The sequence below is a fragment of the Myxine glutinosa genome, chromosome 1, assembly GCF_964187855.1.
Source record: "Myxine glutinosa chromosome 1, kmMyxGlut1.1, whole genome shotgun sequence".
Classification (NCBI taxonomy): domain Eukaryota; kingdom Metazoa; phylum Chordata; class Myxini; order Myxiniformes; family Myxinidae; genus Myxine; species Myxine glutinosa.
The window spans coordinates 415,907,668-415,920,645 of NC_136261.1; the positions used below are offsets into that span (position 1 = coordinate 415,907,668).

At 45.1% G+C, this 12,978-nt stretch overlaps 1 pseudogene across 1 annotated transcript in view; it reads right to left on the reverse strand.

Annotated features, from left to right (window-relative positions):
- Positions 1-4,384: 4,384 nt before the first annotated feature.
- Positions 4,385-12,978, reverse strand: part of LOC144889617 (E3 ubiquitin-protein ligase Midline-1-like) — a 489,173-nt pseudogene continuing 480,579 nt past the window's right edge. The window contains exons 8-9 of the transcript XR_013621925.1: positions 7,600-7,659; positions 4,385-4,928 (exon numbers count right to left, since the gene is read on the reverse strand). The product of XR_013621925.1 is annotated as an E3 ubiquitin-protein ligase Midline-1-like (transcript). The remainder of the gene's footprint in view (positions 4,929-7,599; positions 7,660-12,978) is intronic.

The window sequence follows — 12,978 nt, forward strand, 5'->3', positions numbered from 1 at the left end:
CAAAAAAAAAAAACCAAATTTTTTTTTTTCCTTCCCAGGTCTTATTCGTTTATTTGTTGTTCTTATCTGTTCGTTCGTTCTTCGTTCGCGATCACGCGATCACGTGGATAGAAATGTATAATCTCTCCCCTGAACTATTTTCTCTCATATATTATAACACCCTTTTCTTCTTTTCCTACAAAAGGATGTTTTCGTCTTGCTCACCAAATCTATTCATTCCAAAAAATATATATAATACCATCTCTTACAGTTCCTCCTTTCTACATTCCCTAAACTATCCAGAACTCCACCCCTCCTTCAGTGTCCTCAAACGTATTTTTGACTCGAAGGTCTCAAACTCATTTTGCAAAAAATGTTCGTTTCCCATGAATCGTACACTTTTCAAAATCCAATCTCACCCCTCCCCTCCAAATCCTCCCCATCATCCATCCCTTTCAAATCTCCCCCCTTGCCCCTTCCCTCCCCTCCCTCCTAAACTCCCCCCACACCCCTCCCCTCCGAGACTCTCCCTCGCTACTCCCCTCCTAGACTCCCCTCTCACCCCTCCTCCTCAAAGCACCCTTCCTGCTTCTTCCCCCTTCCAACTTTCACCTTCATCTCCCCCAACCTTCTGCCTCGCTCTTCCCCCTCCTCAAATAACACCTCACTGTGCCTCACCCAATCTCCATCAAACCTTTTGTCTGCCCCATTCTTCCCTTTCTCCAAGCTATTCTGAAATCTCTGAAATCTCTGACACACCTTCAACAGCTCTCCCTACCTCTTCCTCCTCTTCCACATCTTACCCTACCCCCCCCCCCTGTTCTGGACCCGATGCTCCCCCTTCCTCTTCATTAACGGTATGGACCTCAAACATCCGGGGCCTCCGCAACTGGGGATCCTAGCAACTACAGACCAATCAGCCTTCTCCCAATTTATCAGCAAAGTCATGGAATCCATCATTGCTTCAGATATGAAATTTTTCCTCTTCTCCAATGGCTTGATCTCTGATCATCAATTTGGTTTCAGACCTGGTCACTCTACTCTGGACATGCTGCTTCTGCTTTCTCAACAATGGATGGAGGTCCTCAATGCCAAACAGGAAATTAGAGCTGTCTCCCTTGACATTTCACGTGCCTTCGATACGGTCTGGCTCCCTGCTCTGCTCACCAAACCCTCCTCCTTTGGTATCCATGGAAATCTCCACGCATGGCTGGCGGACTTCCTCTCTGGTCATAGTCAACGTGTGGCCCTGAATGGGTTTCTCTCATCTCCTCTTCCTGTTCAGGCTGGGTTCCCCAAGGAAGTGTTCTGGGCCCTGTGCTTTTTCTGGTCTTCATCAATGATCTCTCTGACTCACTTGAAAATCCTCTCTATCTCTTTGCTGATGACTCTACTCTCTGTCGCTCCATTCTTCGTCCCTCAGATCAGCAGTCTGCAGCCTCCTCACTCTCTGCAGACCTGGACAAAATCACAGACTGGGCAAACAAATGGACATGTCTTTCAATCCTGATAAATCTCACACTCTTACGATGTCTCTCCGAAAAGACCGACTGGAAAACCCTCCCATCCACTTTCTGAATAATCCTCTCCAAGAAGTTCTGTCACTCAAGCTTTTGGGTCTCACTATTTGCCATGATCTTTCCTGGGAAAACCACATTTCAAATCTGGCCTCCAAAGCCAGTCGCCGACTGGGCATCCTCCGTCGTGCGAAGTCCTTCCTTGGCACACCTGAGCTCCTCACCACATACAAGGCTTTCATCCGCAGCTCTATGGAATACTGCTCTCCCCTCTCGTCTGGTGCTCCTGCCTCACACATAGCCCGTCTTCACGCTGTTGAAACCAAAGCGTTCAGAATCATTGGAATCTCCCGCGATGAAGCTAACTCCAAGGGCCTTTCACTCACTCACCGCAGGCAGGTTGGTGGTCTTTCCGTCTTCTACCGAATCCTCTCTGGCCTTGCCCCCCCAGCCCTCTCTGGGCTCTGTCCCCCAAATATTCCTACAGGTCGCACAAGATCTGCCTGCAACCCTCTTATGGTTAAACTGCCAAAATCAATACTTTCTGCTCACCTTCACTCCTTCATTCCTCTTTTCTCCTGCCTCTGGAACAAACTCCCTCACTCTCTTCAATCCCACTCCACCCTCCCAGGTCTTTAAAACAGCTGTTCACCACCATCTCTTATCCTCCCCCATCCAAAACCTTGATCTTTTCTACCCCCGCTAATTTCGGTCCCCTTGTGTTTTATACCTCTCCCCCCCCCCCCTCCCCTTCCCACGCCTCCTGCCCCCAAGCCCTCTCCCTCCCACACTTCTCCCTGCTCTCAAATGTTGTGGTTGTGTGCTTCCCCTTCTCTCCCCATCTTTTCTTCCGCTCCCTCTTTTTGTATATTTTGTTTGTCTGGTTGATTTTTTTGTGAAATAAATGTTAGCTCTTTCACGAGCCTCGATTCAGTATACAAAAAAAAAAAAAAAAAAAAAATCTGTGTCTCGGCATTGAAGGACATCTCTGGTAGCCCTGTAGTGTCGCATCCTGGCATGCAGGATGATCTGGTGTCCCGCCTCTTCATGGTTTGCGTTCATGGTGTTGGTGCTCATGCCGGTAGAAATCCATACCCTCATCAAATCCTCTAACCCCGCCGGCAACAACTAATTCATATGTTGGCCGTAGCTCATCAAAAAAAAGAAAAAAAAAAAGCTCCTTCTCCGCCATCTCTATGAGAGATCCGGAAAGAAATGCTGCCAAGTCAGCCTTGTTGGCAGAGAGGCTGATGAATGAGTTGAAGTTAGAGGGGAGCTTCACGTCCTTTGAACTGATGACACGTCTGATTGGGCGGGTTTTGCCGGCTCTTTTTTCCCTTGTGCCAGACTTGATTGAGACCTCCTGATACCGATCGAACACAACATCAACCCTGGAGTAGATGGAACCAAAGCGGTTTAAGACACTGGTACAGAATACATTGCTCAGATCTCCAAAAGTCTCTGATTTCTCAGGCTTGCCAATTGCTTGTTTCAGTGCAGGGCCGTCAATGATCAAGCAGGTTTTTGCTGTACTCTTGGGAAGGTTTTTTTGACACTTCTATGTCCTTGGTCAGCATTTCTTGAAGCTGGGACTTGTCGGTAGAATGGAGTTTCCCATTGGTGTCTGCTAGTGCACGTGGGACTGATGAAAGCTCATGCCTCAGGATGTTCAGGTCTACATCTCTCCCTCCCTGTGCTGCCACAAACAGTCTTTGGATTAGATTCCTGTCAGCTTTGATCGCTTTCTGTTTGCCAGCTCCACTTGGTTGAATGCTTACTTTGTACATCCTGCTTATTGATGGTGTTTTGTTCCTAGATAATGTAGCATGAAAGTCTGTTGACTTCTCAATAAGGCGAGTGGAGACAAATGTTTCAACTAGGATGCTCCTGTTTCACCAGCCTTGAGGACTTCTTCTTTGATGGAGTCTCAAACGATACTAGGAATCTTGACCATGGTGGTTTGGAGACATTTTCCAATGCATACTGTATGCTATAACATCACACTTAACAATTCCATGTACCGGTAAATACAAAACAGAGGTTTTTTCACAATTTCTATGTATTTTTGAAGAAAAGGTTAATTTTCACCCTTCACTAATTGCCCACAGAGGGGTATTACATCAATCTTCCCTCAATAAAAACTGCTCTTCTATGTGAGGATTGATAAATAAAAGCAATTAGAACCAGTAAATTTAGTTTTATATGGCATTTTGCCTATCTATTAGAAAGTGTGAGAAAATTATATATTTTTGCCATAGGTTGACCTTTGACCCCCACTGTAACCATGGTAACCCCTTAATTATATATATATATATTTAAAATACTGAGATGCATTTTGTAGGCAATATCATCAGCAACAAAATGATGTATAAAACCCCATGTAGAGTAAAATGGCTGGGCAAATAAATGGGATATTGTTACAAACATCTCTTCGCTTTTTCAACACTTCGGAAATACTTTTTTTTTTAGCAAAAAAGGGGTTAAAATGACCCTTTTTAGGAAAATCTCAGCTGGCATCCACCCTTTCCCAATGCACCACCCCATGCCCTAACTCTTCCCACTGGATGCCTGTCTCTAACATGAAATGATTTTCAAATCAATTTCTAAGCCACTTTTTGACTTTCGTTTCCTCTACTAAAAGGGTTTCATCGACCTGGACGGACTTTCTTCACTCAAACATCCCATTCAATGAGGCTTTTGAAGAAGAAGAACCTGTATTGTATGGTGAGGGGAGTGAAGAGTTCTGGTTAAAGTTAATTTCACATCAAATAAGATAAACAACGAACTTATTAAATTATATAAACTTTATTATAATATAAACATTAATCAGTAATAACATCGTCATGAACAGGTAAATGATTTGATTGATTTGAACCAAAATAACCGGATCAGTTCGTGATGAAAGTTTATTTCACCAAATGTACAAAATGAACGGAATCACCATCATCCCAAACCCCAAGAGCGGGTTTAACGGGTTCCGTGAAGTTCCCCCTGAACACGTGCAGGACCCGCGAGTCCCCGAAACACGTCAACTCTCCCGCCTCGCAATCCAAGAAGAACCCAAACCGTTCATGATCCCTCGGGACGGATAGGGAGGTACATCGATTGTTGTGATATGCGGAGAAATCGTTATTAGATTTATCTAAACACCAAGACTCGGGATTCTCTCCCAACCCGCTCTTTCCCCCTTTTCTCCCCATGGAGTTTGAACAGATTCCAATTTCGCACCAACGACTCGACCCCACATCGACCTCCCAGTAATGACGACCTGAGGAGAAACAATCACAGGAAACAACTTGTGCATGAACATCAAACCGATCAGGATGTTCCGGGTACTGATTCTCGGTCCAGGTTCGAGTCGCCGTCCTGAGATCCCCCGATATCTTGATCTGTCGATGTGCGAGTTTGGGTCCAGACTCGGGCTCCGTCCATCTGCGGAAACGACACGGGGTCCCGGACATTGTTAGACAAACGGACAAAAACAAACACATTAATCTTTTTATCACAAAAAACTTTTATTACAACAATTGTTTTTATTTATTGCCGATGTTACCCTCTCCCCCACCCCCACCCCATGCCCCGCGTAATGCTGTGGGCACATTACCGATGTTACCCTCTCCCCCACTCCCCACCCCCCCATGCCCCCGCGTAATGCTGTGGGCACATTGCCGACGTTACCCTCTCCCCCGCCTCCCCACCCCCATGCCCCCACATGATGCTGTGGGCACATTGCCGATGTTACCTTCTCCCCCATCCCCCACCCCCCATGCCCCCGCGTAATGCTGTGGGCACATTACCGATGTTACCCTCTCCCCCACCCACCACCCCCCATGCCCCCGCGTAATGCTGTGGGCACATTGCCGATGTCACCCTCTCCCCAACCTCCCCACCCCCACGTGATGCTGTGGGCACATTACAGATGTTACCCTCTCCCCCCCCCCCCCCCATGCCCCACGTGATGCTGTGGACACATTGCCGATGTTACCCTCTCCCCCTCTCCCCCCATGCCCCCATGTGATGCTGTGGGCACATTGCCGATGTTACCCTATCGCCTTCATAAAGGTGTGTTTGCACCCTGAGTCTGGAGTTTGTAACTTATAAGATGTCGCCGTGGATAAGGAACAATGGCGGACAGACAACGGTGTTTATATATATCGATGTATCTGTTTATGTGGAAGTGACGTCGTGTAATGAAAGCAGATCGGACAAAAAGGGGGAAAATAAAATAGCACAACAAAGGGCGGGGGAGGGGTGCGGGGAGGGTGGGAGAGAGTGTGGGGAGGGAGGGGGGAGCGGCTGCTTCGTTCGTTGATATACGTAATTTTTATCTCACCTGGAACAAAGTTCAGGTGAGCTCATGCGATGGCGCGTCACCCGTCCGTCCGTCGGCAAACACTTGCAGCTTATTCTGCGAAACCGCTGATGAGATTTTGACCAAATTTGGCACAAATAGTATTTGTTGTGTTCTGTCTAAAGTTTGTTCGGGGCAATAAAAAAAAGTCTGGGCCTCAGGGGGTCAAAGTGGATCCACGTTTGACCCCAAAATAGGTATTTGTTTTTCCCCTGAAACTACGCCCACTATTTCGATGAAACTCCCCACAACCTTCACCCCCCGACCCCCGTTATGTACAAATGTTTGTTCAAGGCTTTACAAAAGGAGGTATACTGGGTGGGTGGGAGTGGACCCTAAAAGAGGTATGTTATTGTCTGTTTAAAGTTTCATGATTATGTTATTGTGATTCCACCTGCTGCACTGTCTTCGAGCGACCATTAAAATGGGTTTAAAATACCTTAAGTCAGTGCAGTTTCTGTTTATTCCAACAGGTGAGCACCAGGTGTGTTGCCCATATTTTTACTCGGTAAATGAAGGAACTAAATAAAATAGACTCAATCTGAGGAGGGAGCAGGGGTGTTCCACCCATTACCAAGCTGCTTGGAGAGTGCTTACCAAGCAGCTCAAGCACTCGAGCAAGCTTTATTGTACAGAAACCGACCTGTTCTGACGCAGGGCATACTTGAGTTGAGTGGACAAAATGGGGGAAATTAAGACCCCAAGCTAAGCGACCTGAATGCAGGCTGACCAAAGATAAGCCTGTTAGTGTAAATTATCTCAAACACACACACACAAACACACAGTTTTCATTCATGTAATCCCGAGGAGGTGGAGAAGTATGTATGCAAAGTTTGGGGGTGCTATGTTTCATGGTTTTGGAGTTATGGAGTAGACGGATGGACACACACACACACACACACACACACACACACACACACACACACACACACACACACCTTTTTATTATTACAGATATGTGATTCCACAATGTTTGTTGATGTAAGATGTTTATGTGAGACATTGGGAAATAGCTTACAAATTCCTTCAGGATTGTAAATTTTATCTGGGATGAACGAGCAATTTATACCGGATTATGTTACAGAACGAACCAGGATTTGTCAAGAAAGATGTTGTTCTGATTACATCGTTAGTGAGAGGGGGAGGATGAGAGAAAGAGGGGAATGGGGTAGTGGGGAAGAGAGAGAGGGGGGGATGGGGTAGTGGGGAAGCGAGAGAGAGGGGGAGATAGGGTAGTGGGAAAGAGAGAGGGGATGGGGTAGTGGGAAGAGAGAGAGGGGAAGGGGTAATGGGGAAGAGAGAGGGGGATGGAGTAGTGTGGGAGAAAGAGGGGTGGAGAGAGAGGGAGGGGATGGGATAGTCGGGGAGAGGGATGGGGAGAGACAGAGAGAGACGAGGAGAGAGAGGGAGGGGAAGAGAGAGGGAGGGGAAGAGAGAGGGAGCGGGATGAGAGAGGACGGAGGACAGGATGGGGATTAAGAAAGGCCTTTAATCAGCAAACACAACTTTGGACTATCCCCTCCTCCTGGTTGGACATCGTTCATTTAAACAAACTTTGGGTCTTGTGACACTTGAAAAGAGGGAAAATCGAGTTGGAAAATAACTAAGTGGAATAGCGTGAAGGAAAATATAAATAGGGAAATAAAACAGAAGAAAAGGAAAGAATGAAAAGAGGAAAATATGGAATTTTAAATTTAATATCTGTAAATGGAAGGAAGAAGAAGAACCCCCTCCACATTTCCCTTCACTTACAAAGTCTTCTCAAGTTGTTCTGATCCAGCTCCACCTTCTCCGGATGCTCCACCGGTCCTTCTGTGGAAATGATTAAAAATTGACAAAAATTACAAGAGGTGAAATTCACTTGTTTTTATGTTTATGAACATTTTAAAAACTTTTAACCAAAAATCTAAATATAACAAACATGGGGGAAGAGACATGGAACCTCCATTTTGTATTAAATAAAATATAATTTTCATCGATTCATGAAGGAAATTTCACAACATTATTCTTACACTTCCCTCTAATGTAGTAAAATTGAGTGATCGCTAATTCGTTTTCTCCACAAGATAGAATGAATCTTTCGTTCTTCACTGGAATTGAACATCACATGATTCCAGGAACATGTGAATGATTCCAGGAACATGTGAATGATTCAAGGTACACGTGAATGATTCAAGGAACTTGTGAATTATTCAATCTGCATGTGAATGATTCAATGTGCATGTAATTGATTCAAGGTACATGTGAATGATTCAAGGTACATGTGAATTATTCAAGGTACACATGAATGATTCAATGAACATGTGAATTATTCAATGTGCATGTGAATGATTCAATGTGCATGTAATTGATTCAAAGTACATGTGAATGATTCAAGGTACACGTGAATGATTCAAGGAACTTGTGAATTATTCAATCTGCATGTGAATGATTCAATGTGCATGTAATTGATTCAAGGTACATGTGAATGATTCAAGGTACATGTGAATTATTCAAGGTGCATGTGAATTATTCAAGGTACATGTGAATGATTCAATGTGCATGTAATTGATTCAAGGCACATGTGAATGATTCAATGTGCATGTAATTGATTCAAGGTACATGTGAATGATTCAAGGTACATATGAATGATTCAAGGTACATGTGAATGATTTTAGGAACATGTGAATGATTTATGTTGATGTGAGATCGTTCTTGGTAAAATTACTCTGTTGATCGCTCCGTGATAAAATTATAGATTTAAAATTCCCTTTACCAACTTAGAATTTTTAGCTCACCTGGAATTTAGTACGGTGAGCTTATGCGATCGAGGATTGTCCATAGGTAAGTGAGTGAGAGAGGGAGTGAGGGAGGGATTGGGTCTGTAAACACTTCAGTCATTATCGCTTGAACCAAACACATGATTTTGATTCAATTTGGACATGAGCTTCATATCTGATGCCTGATGAAGGTGAATTAATCACATCAAAATCTGCGCTCAATAAGGGGAACTATGGGGGTTTTGATTCCCAAAATAGGTATTTGCTCTCTTCTCCGAAACTACACACACAATTTAAAAAACTTGATTACAACCTTCATCACCCATGATGTACCAAAGTTTGTTCACAGCATTTAAAATATCATAGTCTGAGAGGGTCTGTGAGGGGTTGAGCGACTGTTGCTCCTGATCCAGGTGAGCTTCAGGACCCGCGGTCCTATTTATTTTTTAGGTTTCCCTGAATTGACCCAATGGTTGATCGATCCAAAATGGAAATGACTGAATTATTTTGTCCAGCCTTTCATAATGTTCATTGATCAGTTTTTTTTTGTTTTTGTTTTTGTTTTTGTACACTGAATCGAGGCTCGTTAAAGAGCTGACATTTATTTCATAAACAAATCAACCAGACAAACAAAATATATAAAAAGAGGGAGCGGAAGACAAGAGAAGGGGAAGCACACAAACACTTGAGGGCACACAACATTTAAGAGCAGGGAGATGTGTGGGAGGGAGAGGGCTTGGGGGGAGTGGGGTGGCAGAAGTATCAAACACAAGGACACCAAGGACTTCCAGGACAGAAGTTGGTATTTCAAAAAAGTGGAATTGGGGTGAAATTAGCGGGGATAGAAAAGATCAATGTTTTGGATGGGGGAAGATAAGAGATGGTGGTGAACAGCTGTTTTAAAGACCTGGAGGGTGGAGTGGGATTGAAGAGAGTGAGGGAGTTTGTTCCAGAGGCGGGAGAAAAGAGGAATGAAGGAGTGAAGGTGAGCAGAGAGTCTTGATTTTGGCAGTTTAACCATAAGAGGGTTGCAGGCAGATCTTGTGCGACCTGTAGGAATATTTGCTGGACAGAGCCCAGAGAGAGCTGGAGGGGGGGGGGGGCAAGGCCAGAGAGGAGTCGGTAGAAGACGGAAAGACCACCAACCTGCCTGTGGTGAGTGAGTGAGAGGCCCTTGGAGTTAGCTTCATCGTGGGAGATTCCAATGATTCTGAATGCTTTGGTTTCAACAGCGTGAAGACGAGCTAGGTGTGAGGCAGGTGCACCAGCCCAGAGGGGAGAGCAGTATTCCATTGAGCTGCGGATGAAAGCCATGTATGTGGTGAGGAGCTCAGGTGTGCCAAGGAAGGACTTCGCACGACAGAGGATGCCCAGTCAGCGACTGGCTTTGGAGGCCAGATTTGAAATGTGGTTTTCCCAGGAAAGATCATGGCAGATAGTGAGACCCAAAAGCTTGAGTGACAGAACTTCTTGGAGAGGATTATTCAGAAAGTGGATGGGAGGGTTGTCCAGTCGGTCTTTTCGGAGGGACATCGTAAGAGTGTGAGATTTGTCAGGATTGAAAGACATGTTCCACTTGTATGCCCAGTCTGTGATTTTGTCCAGGTCTGCAGAGAGTGAGGAGGCTGCAGACTGCTGATCTGAGGGACGAAGAATGGAGCGACAGAGAGTAGAGTCATCAGCAAAGAGATAGAGAGGATTTTCAAGAGAGTCAGAGAGATCATTGATGAAGACCAGAAAAAGCAAAGGGCCCAGAACACTGCCTTGGGGAACTCCAGCCTGAACAGGAAGAGGAGATGAGGGAAACCCATTCAGGGCCACACGTTGACTACGACTAGAGAGGAGGTCCGCCAGCCATGCGTGGAGATTTCCATGGATACCAAAAGAGGAGAGTTTGGTGAGCAGAGCGGGGTGCCAGACCGTATCGAAGGCACGTGATATGTCAAGGGAGACAGCTCTAATTTCCTGTTTGGCATTGAGGACCTCCATCCATTGTTAAGAAAGCAGAAGCAGCATGTCCAGAGTAGGTAGAGTGACCAGGTCTGAAACCAAATTGATGATCAGAGATCAAGCCATTGGAGAAGAGGAAAGATTTCATATCTGAAGCAATGATGGATTCCATGACTTTGCTGATAATTGGGAGAAGGCCGATTGGTCTGTAGTTGCTGGGATCTGTTTTTGCACCTTTTTTGTGCAAAGCGGTGATGTTGGCAGATTTCCAAGCAGATGGCAGATGACCTTGAGCAAAAGAGAGGGTGAAGAGAACAGAGAGAGGGAGTGAAAGAGCGGAAGAACAGGATTTTAGGACCCGTGGGCTGATGCCGTCAGGTCCAGTTGCAGAATCAGAGTCGAGGGTTGACAGAAACGTTTCCACCTTGTCAGGAGGAAAGGACACAGAGTCCAGGAGCAGCTGCGTATGACTGGGTATGGTGGGTACAGAGAGGGATGGGTTTGGGACACAAGATTTAGAGGCAAACACAGAGTTGAGGCATTCAGATTTTTCGCGTGCGGAATCAGCCGTGTGGCCGTTTGAGGTGAGGGAGGGGATGGAGGGGGAACAAACACCAGAAACAGATTTGACCAGACGCCACCAGGATTTGGAAGAGGGAGACAGATAAGAGAGTTCTGTCCTGAGAACGGAGAGATATTGTTTCCTGGCTCTCCTGAGGGTGGACACACACTTGTTTTGGGCTTTGTGAAAGGAAATTAGATTTCCTTCCGTTGGATTTGCTTTCCAGGAGACGAAAGCAAGTTGTTTCTGGGCAATAGCCTCACCACAAGATTCCGTTTACCATGGACGGGAGGAAGGGTATGACAACTGAAGACGAGATGGGATAAATCTGTGCATGAGAGAGAGCAATTTACTTTGGAAGAATTCCCAGGATGAGTTGATGTCAGAGGCAGTAGAGATGGGAGACCAGTCCACATGATTGATGGCTGCTTGAAGACCGTGCCAGTTGGCCTGAGTGAAATGCCAGACTCGTCGACGCTGAGGAGGCTCTCTGAGAATGGTCAGAGAGATGTCCACTTTAACAAGCACATGATCAGATGAGCCGATTGGAGCAGAAGAAGAGTAGCAGACATTTTCAGGGAAGTTTGTCATAACCAAGTCCAGAAGAGAAGATGCTCCGTTGACTGAGATCCGGGTCGGGAAATGGACAGATTGTGTCAGTCCCAGTGAGTCACAGAAATCCTTTGCTGAAGAGCCATGGCTGGTGAGAGAGGAACCCACGCCCAGCCAACTGGTATGGTGACAATTGAAATCACCACATATGAGGAAGAGAGAGTTGGGATGGGTAGATAGAGGTTGGTCCCTATCATCAGACAGCGAGATGTAGATGGAGTCATCACTGTTTGGTGGACGGTACAACACACATATGAACAAAAGGTGGGAGCGAAGGGGAAGCCGTAGCCAAAGGTATTCCTGGGGGTGAGGTGGAGAGAGGGCAGTGCAGGCGAGTGAGGAAGAGAGTTTTTTTATAAAGATAGCAAATCCCCCTCCAGGACGAGGCTCAGGTCTATCATTATCATAACAGTTGTTTTTATCATAACAATCAATAAATTATTTGAAGATGGAAGTGAGAACAACTCATTCACCTGACATGTTTCCACGTGACGCATCACTGTGTAATCAGTGTGTGTGTTCTATGTACAACACCTGGAAATATTAACCAAAGGTTTCTGCTTCGTTTGTGATGTTCCGTGAACACTTCACAGTACAGAATTCATTTTAACAACTTTTACACAAAGATTCTCCTTTTACAAACCTTTACAATTACAGTTCATGAGAAGAATAAAACGGTGAATGAATGAATGATCAGTACCATCGACTTGGATGTTAAATTTTGCACAAACACCAAGTTCATGTCCTGATTCTTCACAATCTCAACTAATGACCCCATTCACCTGTAAAATGTTTGTTTTCTGCACAAAAGAAGATTTCTCTCCCTCACGGGCCGATCTGCCTACAATCCCGGATTACAACTTTGTGGATTTCATGTTATGAATTTTACAATTTATGAAAAAGGATTTAAATTCTGTTTGTCTTGTATTTCTGGTCCATAATATTTCTTTATCATAACAAAATTAACTAGAATGGCACCTGGTAGAGCACATACCTCCATCAGGCTGCACAGTTTATGTTTTGTATCCACTGAAAGACCGGATCTGGATCCAGCCCTGAACCAAAGTCGAATCAGCTTGTTATTGTCGTAGTCGTACCCAACCAACTCATTCACCAAGTTTTGTCATAACCCATTCATAACCCATTCATAACCCATTCACCCATTCACAACTTTTTGAAATATCGTGGTATACAGTAAATCGTTTTTGGCCCCAACTCTCAATGATGTGGAACCAGTTAAAAATTCTC